Source organism: Lissotriton vulgaris, chromosome 8 (genome assembly GCF_964263255.1).
Source record: "Lissotriton vulgaris chromosome 8, aLisVul1.2, whole genome shotgun sequence".
NCBI classification, from domain to species: domain Eukaryota; kingdom Metazoa; phylum Chordata; class Amphibia; order Caudata; family Salamandridae; genus Lissotriton; species Lissotriton vulgaris.
The window spans coordinates 1,366,687,001-1,366,701,729 of record NC_141696.1 but is presented as its reverse complement, the minus strand read 5'-3'; positions in this window follow the sequence as shown (position 1 = coordinate 1,366,701,729).

The window sequence follows — 14,729 nt, the reverse complement described above, 5'->3', positions numbered from 1 at the left end:
TTTTAAAAAGTAAATTGTGCCCAAACTCGACTTTGGGGTTTGGGGCACTTAAACATGGATAACCTACAATGTTTGGCATATTAGGAACCCTCAGAGTCTCCTCGGGTGTCCCAGGGGTGTGGGGTCAGATATTTATAAGATACACCCTTATAAAAATTGTTTTATATGCCCTGGGTTAAGTGAAATTTCACATTTCACTCCTCACATTGTGGTAAAGTGCTGCTCAAATTCGACTTTGAAGCTAGGAGCAGTGTGGAGGGAGGATCTGCAATATTTCTTCAGATACAGAAACCCTAAAGTCCCCCCTAGTTGCGCATGGAGTGAGGGTCCTGTAGAAATCAGTGAAGTACTTATAAAATAAGTCATTTTCCCCATTGCATATCCCAGGCCACATAGGTTAACATGACATGAGGTTAGTAACTAATAACTCTTGATAGGAACAGGCTAGAAATGCCATTCCAAGACTTCCCAGAATGGTATTAATAAATCCAACAGTATCATATAGTTGAATTTCTCCTAAAGCGTACATACAGGAAATTATCAGACTTTCTTGTTTGTAAGTCCAAATTCAGCCTTCCGGTGGTCTGCCCTGGATTAGCCAGGCTGCCTTGAAGAGGAGATAAAGAGCCCCTCGGGTTAACCAGCTGTGCTGGGAGGGCAGTGTGCTGCTACACAGGAATGCCAGAGCAGGGGGAGGAGTTGTAAACCATGGTCTTCAAAGGCAGAGGGATGGCCACAGTGTCAGTTTCCACTCCAGACTTTTAACCCCAATCAGACCTAGGATTAGGGAAGGTATGTGCAGAAGGCAGGGGGAGAGTCTATGGAAATAAGCCATCCTAGGGGGGTTGTTTAGCCAGCTCTTGACTCTCTGCTGAAGAATCAGCTATTATGAATTTGGAAGATTTGGTGTAATCTGGGACAAAATATTGCCATACTCTGCAGGATGTGGTCATATTTTTGGGGAATTGGCCTGCTCCCATTGGTCAGCAGTGACCTCCTGCTTGACCCAGAGAACTAGGAATAAGTATCTGATAGGGGCAGAGCCTCTCAGATCTGCTGTTTGAAGCTTACTGAAGCAAGAAGTGCCCTGTTGAGAGGTTTTGCTGTGCAAAGATTTTTAAGGCCTGACCTCTGAAGACTGCACCATTTGAAACTACAGCCCTATGGATTATCTTGCTGAAAAAGAACGAATGAGTGGACTCCCTGAAAGCTGCAGATTAAAAGAGCTCACCAGGAACATCACCACTAAGGATCCCTAACCTGGAGAACACCAGTGGATTTGTAAGGGTTTTGTCCCAGTGGATTGTGGAAAGTGAAGCCCTCAACTTTCAAGCACCATCTTGGAGCTTCCAGACCCTTGGAGTGAGTTTGAGACACTTTGTAAGCATGGCTTTATATTCTTTAATACACCGTTTATATTTATCTATTTCACGTGAGCTATAATTATTCCTCAATTTTTGTTCCTGTCCTCTACAGATGTGTTTTTGTAATCTTAGATTACATGAGTACAAGGGGATGATTGTTTACTTCTACGATTTTGGGGGATTTTTAAGGGGACCAACCGATCCACCACTGTTTCTATCAATTAGAGTAATTTGTCATTGCTAGGCCCAAATCATTATCCAAAATTGGCTAGCAAGGTTGTTTTAGCTTATTTCCATCAATTTAATGGCAAGCATGCAATTTGACCTTTTAGGCCGGATTAGTGCCTAGTGTTTTTTTGCTAGGAATCTCCATGGAAAATGCAATTGCTTTATAGTCTGACCATTTCAGCCACAAAGTGGACACAGATGCGAGAGCAGGATTGTTGTTAAAAATACCATCAAGAGTGTGACCCGCCGATTGGGTGGCAGCATGGACGCTTTGTGCAAGATCAATGCTTAACATATTATCAAAAAGCTGTTTAGTATCTTTAACAGCCAAAGCCTCTAAGTCCCCTATTACAGTATAATTGGACAAGTGCATGCATGCATGCTTCCATAACTACATTTAATGATTGCAGAAAATTGGCTCTAGGACCAGGAGTCCGATAAATTAACAAACTCCTAAATAATGGGTTATTATATAACTCAAATTGAAAAGTGAGCGCATAGCAATAATAATAATAATCCACATTTGTAAAGCGTGACAATCACCCGTAAGGGTCTCTAGGCGCTAGGGGTCATAGGGAAGATTAAGCAAGCTATTACCCAGAGTAACATGGTGCTGGGCTAACCTGCCACCGGAGCTGGGGATCAAACCGTGATCCCCAGATTCCAGCATCAGTCACCCTGGCGCCACACCTCTCCTAGCAATCTAACTGAGTGACAGGATGAAATGTAGCCTCCAAATGATTGCAATATACAACTGCTAGGCTGCCTCCATGTTTAGATAAGCAATCCAGTCTGAAAACAGAGTAACCTCCTGGACTGGCAGCTACTAAATCAGGGCCTGATATCTGGCAGCCCAAGTTTTGATGACAAATGCTACCTCGGGAGAGTGATTCTCCATAAAATCTGCAAATTTATATTTGCTTTCATTTAAGGAGTGAACATTAATAAGCACATAAGATAGCATCTGCTGGATATTGGGTCTCTAGTTGGCAGAGGTTTGCACTCTGTTCAAGTAGGGACCCCAATTCTAGTCAGGTTGTGCCAGATACACACTTTAAATTAACCTTAGTTCAATTTCTGGTAGCCTGGAGCAGAGCAGGCAGGCTTAATTTAGGAGGCAATGTTTAATGTTTTTGTACTACACACATGCACACACACACACACTAACACAATAAAAACCCCACATAAATATTGCACACAGGTTTAGAAAAATAGAGAATATTTATCTGAGTAAAATAAGACCAACACCACAAATATCCAATCTGTGGAAGTCGAGATATGAATTGTTAAAGAATAAATGCAAAAATAGTGCTTAGAAGGCAAAAGGTTACTTGAGGTCATGCCGGACCGGTATAAATCCAAAGTTCAGGCCGACCACGAAGGAGGGCAGGCCGGCTACAGGACCCAGACAGGTCCTGCTGAAGAAATTCCTTGGCTGAAGCAAGGTTCGACATGAAGAGCCTACTGCGTCATAGCAGAGCTGTTTCAAAGAGGGTTTCACATTGTCGTCAAACTATGTTGAAGTGAATGCATAGTCACAGAGCCTTGCAGAGCGTCGTCATCGAGCTGCGTAGGCTTTTGATCTGCTGTCTTCAAACAACTTCTGCGTCAGCGGAATTTCACACACAGTCAGGGCGATGCTTCTGTTTTTGCAGAAATCAGCTGCAGACCCAGTTCTGAGGCTTAGAACTGGAGGTGTCACCTCAGGCAAGGGGAGGCTTCACAGATGGCAGAGTTCAGCAGCACCAGGAGAGTTGTAAGAAGTATTTTGTATTCCTGAGATTTCAGAAAACAGAAGCCAAGCCGGCAAGCCTTTGGAGCCAATCGGGGTACAAGTGAGATAGGTCCAGTCCTTGTACTCAGCATGGCAGAGAACAGCAGGCAGCAGGGCAGCTCAGTAAAGCAGAGAAGCAGTTCCTCAGACAAGTCAATCAAGTCAAAGTGGCGATCTTTACAGCACAGCAGTCTTTAATCCAGCAGAGTTCTTACCAGGTCCAGCAGTGTACTAATTTGGTAGGGGCAGTGCACTTAATGTAGGGGGTAACTTCAAATGAGCTCTCTGAAGTGCACAAAGATCCCTTTCAATCCAGTCCTATCTGCTGGGCTATCTGTGGGGGTAAATCAGTGCTTTGTGAGTAGACAGGACACTACCTATTGACGTGTGTTAGCCCCTCCCATCTGCCCTGTCCAGGGAGACACATCATAATGCAGATGATTGTAGATGAGTGCTCAGAAAGCAGATAAGTCTCTCCTTCCTTTGTTTGTGGCTATCTAGAGGGAATGCACAAAGTATAGCTATCACCCCACCCAGACATGTTTTGAAGCCAGGCTGCAGGCACACAGAGCAAAAGTAAGAGCAGAGTAATGTCCACTTTCTAAAAGTGGCATTTCTAAAATAGTAATGTCAAATCCAACTTGACCACTAAAGAGGTTTTATCATTACAATTCCAAACATATGAACCAGGATTTAGCTACTCCTTTCAAATCAGGAATTACAGATTTAAAGTATTTTAAGGAATTCCCAATGCTAGTGATAGAGCGCAACATTGCTCTTTATTTTATAGGGGTGCATTATAATCATGGTTAATCCGCACTCACAGATAATTTCTAGTTGTATTAATATTAATGTATTAGAATGTGAATTGTAATAACATGTAAGTGAAGTGTTAGATATTTTCTTCGTGTAATCAAAGTATTAAAGGAGTTGATGTACGTGTTTAGGGGAATTATGTGTATGAAGTGCATTCATGACTAACACATTTTATATAAAGTGTCATATAATGTCCACATATTAATGACTGATATATGTTTGTATTTTAAAAAGTGGGCACTGTTCTTATGTTAGCTGAATTTGATAGGCCTAATTTTCGTTTCTCCCTTTTTGCCCTATACAAAAGTGTTAATTGGAGTTATGAGTCCATGGAAAAGTTTCTTTCATGTCTCGGTTGCGGATGAAGGAATTCATCCTCGTTAGTTAGAATAACGTGTTTGTTATAGGAGTAAGGCAGACTAGAGAGGAGAGGATGTCTTTGAACGAACTGAGCTGATAATGAAGGAGAATTTCTTTTGTGTTTGGGAAGGCCTGGGAACCAAGGTGGTCCAGAGAGAACCTGGATGTACTATTGCTTCATGGAAAGTTACCAACAAGGTGGTGTTCAACTGGACAAAATAATCATGTGATGTATTTGGGGTGTGATTTTCACCTTTTGTATTAAGGTTAGAGACAGAGCCTGGAGGAGGGACTTCTGCCTTACCTGGAAAGGAGAGAGCATCTTAGAACAAGCTCTCTAGCTTTGAGCTACTCGACCCATTTAACGTGCGTGTGCGTCTCAGGAAGTCTTCACGTGCTGACACCTTTCTGGGGCTTGCCTGGGAAATGTTAAGTAGGGATTCAACGATAGCGGTAGCGTAGGGACAGGCAGTGTTGTGTCTATTATCCAATAATGAAGAAGACCCTGGATGTGGTTTCTATTATTATTTGCATCCTAATTTTGGAATTAGCTATTCTGTGCATGTTGCACCATTTAAATATTATTCATAGATTCAGATTTGTATTAGTGTCCATATATTTTTACACTTTCATATTGAGGGGTTTATATGTCCAATTATTTTTGGCATTATAATAAAATTATATAAATTGGATTAGGAGTCTGTGGTCCTTTGGGTTCATGGAAAATAATAAAGTAATGGGATAATGATTTTTTCTCCCCTCCACACTTGCAAAGCAGGCAAAAAGGCCATAGGCCCAAGGTTCCAGAGTAATTCTAGAACACGTATAACCCATCTCCTTCACTAGCCTATGAGAGGAGTAGGTCTCACAGTAGGGAAAAACGAATGTAGCTGTTTGTTACTCCTATGATATGCAAATCTTAGAAGTACATGCTCGACCTTTCAGTCACACAGCACCCTGCCTATAGGGATACCTAGGGCCTATCTTAGGGGTGACCTATAAGCTACACTCACAGGCCTTGCAATGGCAGGCCTGAGGCTGGTTTAAAAGGCTACTTCTGTGGGTGGCTCAATCAGTGGTGCAGGCCCACTAGTAGCATTTAGATTACAGGCACTGGGTATATGTACCTATACATATGGAACTAATGGTATTTTTATTTGAAATATCTATTGAGATCGCTCTAAATGTGCATTCTTCTCTAGAGGAAAAACTGCAACATTTACAGAATAGAGACTCAAGACAGGTGGCAAAATCAAAGTCAAACTTCGAGCAGAATGTGTTCTTACCTAGCTCATTAGCTGAAAGGAAGTCCTCCTTTGAGTACTTGATTCTAGGACAAGACTGGGAAGCAAATAGGCCAGGGCTTCCAGCGCAGGGCGCAGCCTGGCCACGAACGGGCGCAGACGGGCTTGCCTTTGGTGCACATTTGGCACGCCAGTGGTGGGGATGCACTCTGCTGTTCTTTAAGTAGGCCAACATCCAAGGGGCATGGCCGGGGTGTGGTTAAGATCCAAATGCCACTTAGCACATAGTACAAAAACGAGTGGGCAAATTATAAACACAAACTGGAGTGCAGCGCATCCTGCTCCTCACACAAGCTCCCCAGTGCCAGAAGTATACTGGGAATAAAAGTATAATTAAATCAAAAGTGAGAAAGCAAAATCATACATTTAAAATAACAGGCTGTCACCCTTGCAACATGGCTCTCATGAAGTAGCCAGACACCTCCTGAGATTGAAACCAAGCATTCTACAAAGAAAGGAAAACCATGCTGGTTCAACTTCGTCTTCAGCAGATGCATCATCATCCTTGCCTATGATGAAGATCATGACATTTTAGGGGTCTTTCCGCTCACCTTTCCCTTCCAAGCTTTCAGAGTCTCATCCACTACACCTTGCCAAGTGCTACCATCAGAAACTAAACACTCAAACAGCTTCTATGGCTCTGCCGCATTCTCTGTGCTTTATGCAGCATGGGGGTGGTTTACAATAATACTGCATTGTTCTCCTTTGTGTCCTGCATGTGCTTCTTTCTTCAGCACTTTATAGTGCAACCCTGGTGCAGTTATTCCAGCCTCCGTGTGCTGATGCGCCTGAGGATTAGGAAAAGAGCACAACCCTCTCCAGCTTGGAAGGTTTGCCTGGCAGGAGCTATCAGCAGGAGAGTCAATCACCAGTGGAGGTGCAAGCTGCTGACATGAGCTTGGACTGATAAAGTGGAAGGGGGGAGTGTGTCTCACTTCCAGCACCAAAATGAACGCCTCTTATATGCTACCAAATGAGACTCCAGTAAAGTTCCTCCTCGTCCCTTTCCTGTCAGCCGCCGCGATCTTCTGCTCCCTCGCCATGCCTCGCTGCTCCTCTGCTACCGTCCGGGCGCTGCAATTCCCATGCGCACAGGCTCTCAGAACCCACTCAATCGCAGCGCTTCTCTCATGCTATTACTCCCAGCATAAGAGAAGCACTGGGATTAGGCAAAATAGGCCGGTTTTGTGCTCCAGCAGGGACTGGGAGCCTGTGCCCCTGAGTACTAGGATATCTCCAAGGGACAGCCTGGAGATATCCAAGTTTGCTTGTCAGTTTGGCAGTCCTAAGAGAGCCAGCCAAATTGACATGCGCACTTTCAATGACTACCACTCCTCCTACCAATGCTGTGTGCCACCGCGGCATGGCCCTGCCCTGGACTCACTGTACTGGAAGTAAAAATTAAATACAATAAAATAGTTGTATTGTTATTTTATTTTTCTTCTGTCTGCTGCATTTCAGCAGTGGGGCAATGCTCCTCCACCACGTTGCCTGTGATTTGCAATTCCGGTAAGATTCCAGTGAGAAAGGGAACCTGTACCTGAGCTCTGTTTGCTCCATTTCATAATATTTTTTTTTATAGATGTGCATCCTTGTATACTTTATTCTTGTTTTATTTACCTATATTATAAAATAGTCTTTATAGTATACTTGAAATTAGTGTATGATATTGTTGATGGTTTCTTGCCTGTCTCAGTGCATATTGTTTTAATGTCTCAATGCATATTGTTTTAATTGGGACTGGCTTGCAAAGATGTGGTCCAGTCTAAAATATGAGTGGTGAACATGGGAGAAGAAGGTGTAGTCTCGGGTCTGGGGATAGAGGACGCGCCAAGTGTCCAAGAGGCCTAGGTCTAAAACCCGTCCCTGGGTATCAGTGGAGAATAAACCCATGTCAGAGCGCTGTGTGTGCGTGATATCAAGGTCCGGATGCCATACTAAGTTGAAGTCCCCCAGAAGAAATAGTGGTCCCTCAGCAAAGTCAGTCGCCTTACCCAGGAGGGTGTACAGAAAGCCCTTCTGTCTGGTGTTGGGGGCATAGAGCGTCACGAAAGTACACAATTTCCCCTTCAGTCGCCCCTTAACCATGAGCCATCTACCTTCCCTGTCACTCTGAACGTCCAGGGGCTGAAATTGGGCATTAGAGCGAAACAAGAGGGCCACCCCTTTTTGCTTGGTAGTTGCAGAGGACTTATATATGAGAGGGTACTGCTTGTGTTTCAAACGGGAATCCTCAGACCTAAGTAAGTTAGTCTCCTGTAGGGCTACTACGTCAAGGTGATGGTCAAGGATATACTTCCAGCCTTTCTGTCGCTTTTGGGGGGAATTGAGCCCTTTAGCATTCCATGTGGCTACAGTAATAGGCATTGCAGGGCAGGACCTATACACTCTCACATTAAATATCTCATCTGCACTCCCAACACACTGACTATGCTGGTGAACCCCCTTCCACTCCCTATAAGCTGGCAAGGACTCAAGCAATGTAAGGTGTCAAAGACCCGCCCTTCTCGTCGTCCATCCTAGATCACCGGTGAACCCCGTCAGTACCTCGCCGTGTAGGAACAATAGAAAATAGCCACCACCAGCACCCCCCAACCCCCAGCCCTTCCCCAAACAACCCCATCAAAACTAAAACACTAAACATAAAGCAATAACCATCATGAGACCGTAGCAAGGGGCAAAACAGCCCCTGCATAGATCAAAGGGGGACAACGGGCCCTGGGACCCAGTCCACGTAGCGCCGTAACAAGATTACAGCAGGAAGATCCTGGGCATCATCACTCACAGTTCGTCCCAAATATCGTTGCGGTGCAGCGTCCACTCCTAGCATGAACTCTAGGTAGACCCATCGGGATCCGGCAAGGAGAAGGAAGAAGTCCGAGATCCTCTGCCTGGGCAAGGAACACCTTTCAGTTTGTCGCCGTCAGAAACGAAGCAGTCCACCTCCATAATCCCATTGGATGTCAGTGCTTCCCTTTCCTGGAATTCAGCGAGCAGGCCATAGAGGGGGTTGTCACTCTAGCTGTAGCTCCTGCTCCCCCAGCAACGGAGTTCCCCTCCTCCTCAGGTAGCCCAAGGACGTGCAGGCCGTCCTTCAGGTCGATAACATGATGCCTTTTGTTATGAAGCTCAAAGCTGAGGCCGAAAGGGTATGTCCAGCGGTACTTGACCCCCTCCTCCTGGAGCTTGGTGGTAACCGGCCGCAAGGACCGCCTTCGTGCCAAAGTGGAGGGAGCGACATCTTGAAATACGGCACAAGTAAAGTTCTGAAAGGAAATGGTATCCTTCGCCCTGGACGCTTGCAAAACCCCTTCCTTAGTTTTATAAGAGTGGAACTTCGCCAAGATGTCACATGGTTTCTTCCGTTCACCCCTCTGGGGGGTCCCACCCTATGAACCCTGTTGAGCTTGATTTTGAGTATTTTGGGGTGTAGGATCTCTGCAAAAAGGCCCTTCCGCTTCTTCCTCCAAGTCCTTAACGTGGATGGGTTTTGCAGGTCCTCCGTTTTCAGCTGCGTCTACAGGAGTTGTTCTTTAAGAGAGCGGACGTGTTCCTGGCATTCCGTCGCAATTTGCCTATGCTCCTGGTGCTGTGACTCAAGGTCGAGGACCCTGGTGCCCACGGAGTCCACATCTCGCTGAAGGGAGGTCAAGCACTCCGTCAGGTCCGAGCGTAGCTGTTCAATAGAGGATTTGACATCTTGACCAAGTTCGCTACGCAGTTCTGTTTTGAAGTCTTTAAGCATAGACTGAAGATCAGCCTTAGAGAGGGCCATGGTTGGTTTTTCCGTGGTTCCCCGTAGAGCCGGCCTAGAATCCGCAGTCGCGAATAAGTCCGAGAGCTTGCCTGTACCCTTTTTTTGTCCCTTTCTTCGGCGGCATAGGGGAGTAGTGTCACACCATCAGGTAATCCAGGACGCGCCAGGGGGGCCAACCCCGCAAACGTAAAATCGGGAGTGGCCCGAGCCGTAGAGCTGTGGGAAAGGGGCCTCACCAAGCTCGTGGCCGTAGAAGCAGCAGCAGAGTAGCGCAACAGTTCCTGTTGCCACGCACCAGCCAAGGTCGCGAAGTCCCCATTAGTCGTCCCTTAGGCCCTCGGCCAGTAGGAACTCACCCCGTAGCTTGTGGTACCTGCGGTGCAGTGACCAGCCTTGCCCAGACCGTCAGAGGGAATCAGCTCACCTCATGACGTGACTCCATGATAGGGTGTCCCGCCGGTCGCCATCTTAAGGTCAGGACTGGTGTGGTGTAACCAGAATGCGATACGTGAGGGCCTCCACCGAGCATAGGGCAGCAGGGGTCACACTTCCTCCATATCGCCAACGTCTGCCACATAAAACCCAGTCAAGGGAGCTGGAGGGATTCAGGTCACTCTTGAAGTAGCATGTAGATGCTGGATGTCCCGCCGGCTGCCATCTTAGGGTCAGGCAAGTGGTGGATTGTGCACCACGTCCACGAGTGGGCTCAAAGCGGCACAGGACCCCCCAGCATACCTCAGGCCCCCTCCGCTCACAAGGGAGAGTGCATACCGCCGTCGAGCTGACAATCAGCCGCCGCCGCCGCAGTCATCACTCACAAGTCGCGCCGGCCGCCATCTTGCCACCGGAGACCCGGCGCCGACTGGAAGGGGCAAAAGCAGGGAGACGGGGATTCGAGGACACTGTAGGAGCCCACCAAACTGTGCCCCTATGTTTCGCCGGCTCACGGAGGATCCCGGAGTTCCGCTCCGCCCAGGATCGCCGTCAGAGGAGCTTCAGCAGCGCAGCGCGGACCGGGAGCCGAAGCAGGTCACGTCTGCTCGCCCATCTCACCTGGCCACGCCCCCCGAAAATACCACTTTTAGAAAGTAGGTATTTTCTTGTCTAACTATCCAAGCCTGCCTCTGCTAGGTTGTGTATTCCTTGTCTGGAGTTTGAGTGACAGGGGCTGGGGAATTCCAGGAGACAGGGTGAGTCAGCCCAGTGGTGAATAGAGAGATCTGCATCTAGATGGGAGGGAGGAGTTGCACCTGGGACGTGAATAGGGCTGTGCCTTCCCTCTACAATGCTGGCTGCACCTCCTGTGGGGCGTCTGATGTTTCTGCCCTGCTCTGTGAAAGGAAGGAAGGAGTCATGTAAACAGAGTGCTCCAGGACTAACCAGAACTGGTTTGGACTAGGCAAAGGCCCCTCTGCCCACAGAGGACAATGGATTTTGGGGTATAAGTATTGGGACCCTGGTCCCTAGAATTTAGATCACTTTTGGACAACAAGAAGAAACCTTTGCTGAGGAGTGGAACCAGAAGAAACTGAGGAGAGGTTATCCCTAAGCTAAAGTGCTGATCTCCAAGGGCTTAAGAGAAGAGCTTGCCTCCTTCTGAAGTCTCAGGGACAACCCAGCTCCCCAAGAGTTCTTTGGAAGTGCCTGCTGCTGTTTTCGGCCTTTTGAGGGAGCATCTCACAACATCGAAGAAGCGTGTCGCTGTCGCAGCCGCTGCTGTCGCATCGAGGATGTCACCGCTGTAGCTGTCTCATTGCACCGCATCAAGAGAAGCATCTCGCAACATCGAAGAAGCGTGTCGCCATCGCAGCCACTGCCGTTGCATCACTAAACAAGGGTGTCCCCGCTGTCGCATTTCACCGTAGAAGAGCCTCACATCCATGGAGAAGCGTGCTGCCATCGGAGCCGCTGTTGTCGCATCATGGAACAAGGGTGTCGCCGCTGCAGCTTTTGCATCGAGCGGTAGCGTCTCGCATCGTCGGAGAAGAGTGTCACTGCTAAGGCCGCTGTTGTCGCATCACGGAACATGGGTGTCACCGCTGCAGCTGACGCGTCGAGTCGAAACTTCTAGCAACATCGGACAAGCATACCGCATCAAGGAGAAAACAACGTCTTTATTTCTTTGCACCAACATTTCCTTGCATTGCGGCGTTGCTCAACGCATCCCCCCGGAAACGCAGTAAGGAATCAGAGCATCACCATCTTTGCAACAATTTCGTTGCCCTGCATGTCGCATCTTAAAGTACATTGACTCAAAGTGTTGCATTTGTAAGATCTGAAGCGAACTAAGCTAATTCTACTATTTTAAGTACAGTATTGTGTATTTTTGTCGTTTGCGGTCTTGTGTTAAATCTATATAAAAATACTTATTTTTAATATACAACTGTGTGGTGTCCATTTCTAGTGTTTTCACTGGATTACTCTATGTGTTCACAAATGTTTTACACACTGCCTCTGAGATAAGCCTGTCTGCTCGTACCAAGCTACCAAGGGGGTGTGCAGGGGTTATTTTAGGAGTGTACCCCCTTACCCTGACTAGAGGCAAGGGTCCCTATTTATCACAAGTAACTACCTGTGCCAACTAGAGACCCTCAAATCTAACAGGAAGGAAAATGTGAATGACACAACAGACCAACAACTGTACCGAAGAGGGTTGGCTGAAAGCCCCAATAAGTTAAATATAGATATCATTTTAGCAAAATCAAAAGGTATTGGCTAACGGCAGATCTAAAAACTGTTTGACACTAACAGCCTCAGTCTGGGTCACATGGTAAGAAACTGAACGCAAATGTTGCACCCAGCTTTACACTTTGGGGCTAAATACGATGCTGGTTGGAGTTGCCTACGACCGACATTGCAGTGGATGTGGAACCATTCGACTTCAGGTTGGCTGGGTCGGTTCTGACACCGCATTTAGGATGCGACCACATATGATGCAGTCACAAACTTCCATTTCTCAATGGAAGCTTACTGGTGGGCCAAAACTGCCTGCAGCACAAGCCCTCATTGAGAAATTGAAGTTTTTGCACATCTCTGTACAGTGTCCGTGTGGCAAACACCTCACGGTGCCTGCCAGATGGTGCAGGGATGTGAAAGTGGGCATCTTACGTGCCCCCCCCAGAGGCCACTAGCGGAGGGCCAGGGAAAGTAGGCCCTGCTAGAGGCCCCCAAAGACACTCTCCTAAAGCAGTTCCATTTTGGAAAGTGGCATCATAATCCCGACGGTGGAAACACCGTCCGTTAGGGTTTATGAGGCCCTTCCAACTGGCTGACGACTGATTTAAACTCTGAACGCTGTCATTGTAATAAGGTGGTTGGAGTTTAATCCTAAGAATGTTGGTCAGAAAGCCACCAACCAGCGGTCGAAGGCTTTCCAACCAACATCCTAATGAGGCCCATTATGTGTTTGGTGCTAGTCGGTCCCAGTCCCAAGGTTTTGTATGCATAGTTCCCTCAAGTTAGTACAGGGAGACATTTGGCCAGGCAAATTAGTACTTTAGAGGTGAGCACTGTATGGTGAAAGAGCAGCAAAGACTGTTTCATGTATTACTTTCCATTTCCATGGCACAACCCTAAAGTACTGACACACATGCCAATCAGATCAACAACAGTTGCAATCAGATCCCTGTAACAGTGCCTTAAATAGGAACTGAAAGGTTTGTAAAAGGGTGTGACCTAAGAAGTGTATTTACTAAACCTCCCCAAGAGGTATGGCCTATGTATGGTGCAGTATAATACATGGGAATTGGAATCAAGAATGTAACAAATTCAACAATACCGTCACACTGGCCAAAGACTACCTGAAAACAACTACCAATAAGATAATTAAGAAACAATGTTGATTGCACCATTATCTTAGGCGATATGCAATAAAACGCTTGAAAAGGTAAGCTGAAAAGTAAACGGTGCCTTGGCTGCTTGCTATCAGTATGCTTTGGATTCAATTGGAACGAATCATTATTTTAGGCCCTGGGACACCAGTGGGTAAACCACAATATCCATTGTGCTCCTTCTTTCTTGTCGTTAAGGGGCCTTCGGGTGATGGCCACTATACTTCAACTCCAGCATGTGACAGTCAGCCATTTACAGCTTTGTTTTCTTCACTTACTGAAGAAAAGAAATCAAGGGGCCCTTAAGGCTCTGGTTCTGCTTCTGTGGTTAATTTGTAGGTCTTGCATCAGATAGCATTAGCTCTCTGCACGACTTTGTGTCATCAAGGGTTCATGAAGAACAATAGAGAGAAAGCAGAGAGAGACTGGACTGTAAACCCCTCCCTTCAACCATTAGCTTTCAAATGTTTTTTGTGGTTTGGCATTGTTTGAATGGGATGCATATCAAAACCACAGAATTTGAAGGATGGTTACAAGTAGTTATTTTGTTATACTGCAGATGCAACATCATGTGTAATATAGAGCCCTGTATGTTCTTTGAAACCTTACTTTGCTGATACAATGAGGTTTACATTGCTGATTCATGGCTTCTTTGTTTACGACATATTGTTGTTTGGATTCGTTAGCCTGCCATAAATACACAGTGCTTTAAAACAATCACCCTTGTGCATTCAATTGTTTATCCTTGTTGTCATTAAAGAATGTTATTTGATTTACTTATTGTTTTTTTCAATGGCCCTGCCCTACTTAAATCTTGGCGTAATTCCTTTTTATTACTTAGAATAGGGTATTGGAAGATTTTCAGCAATATTTTCATCAGTCTGGCATTGAGAAGACATACTCACAGCGCTGGTGTTCTTTCTGTATGATCAAGGTGTTATTACTGATTGCTGATGCAGGAGTGACAGGTGGACAGTCACTCCCCTGCATCTACTCTGTCGTGAGCACGATACACAGGTACACCTGCCTGAATGAGCCCCTGTATGCGCCGCTGGTAAGGGCGAGTGCCTGAATACTGCCCTCTTTAGCGGTGCGTTAGGTGAATTCATGTGGGTTGTGTCTCATCATGTCACTGGAGCTGCTTCATAGGATCTGATCAAAGTGAGGGATCCAGGTTGATATGCATGGGTTGTGGTACGTCCCATTTTTGCTCCCGACGAGGATGTGGGTCTCTGCCACTCTGGCATCTCAGAGATATCTCCGTGTGTGCAGCTTCTGTAATGTGTGTTTTTTCAG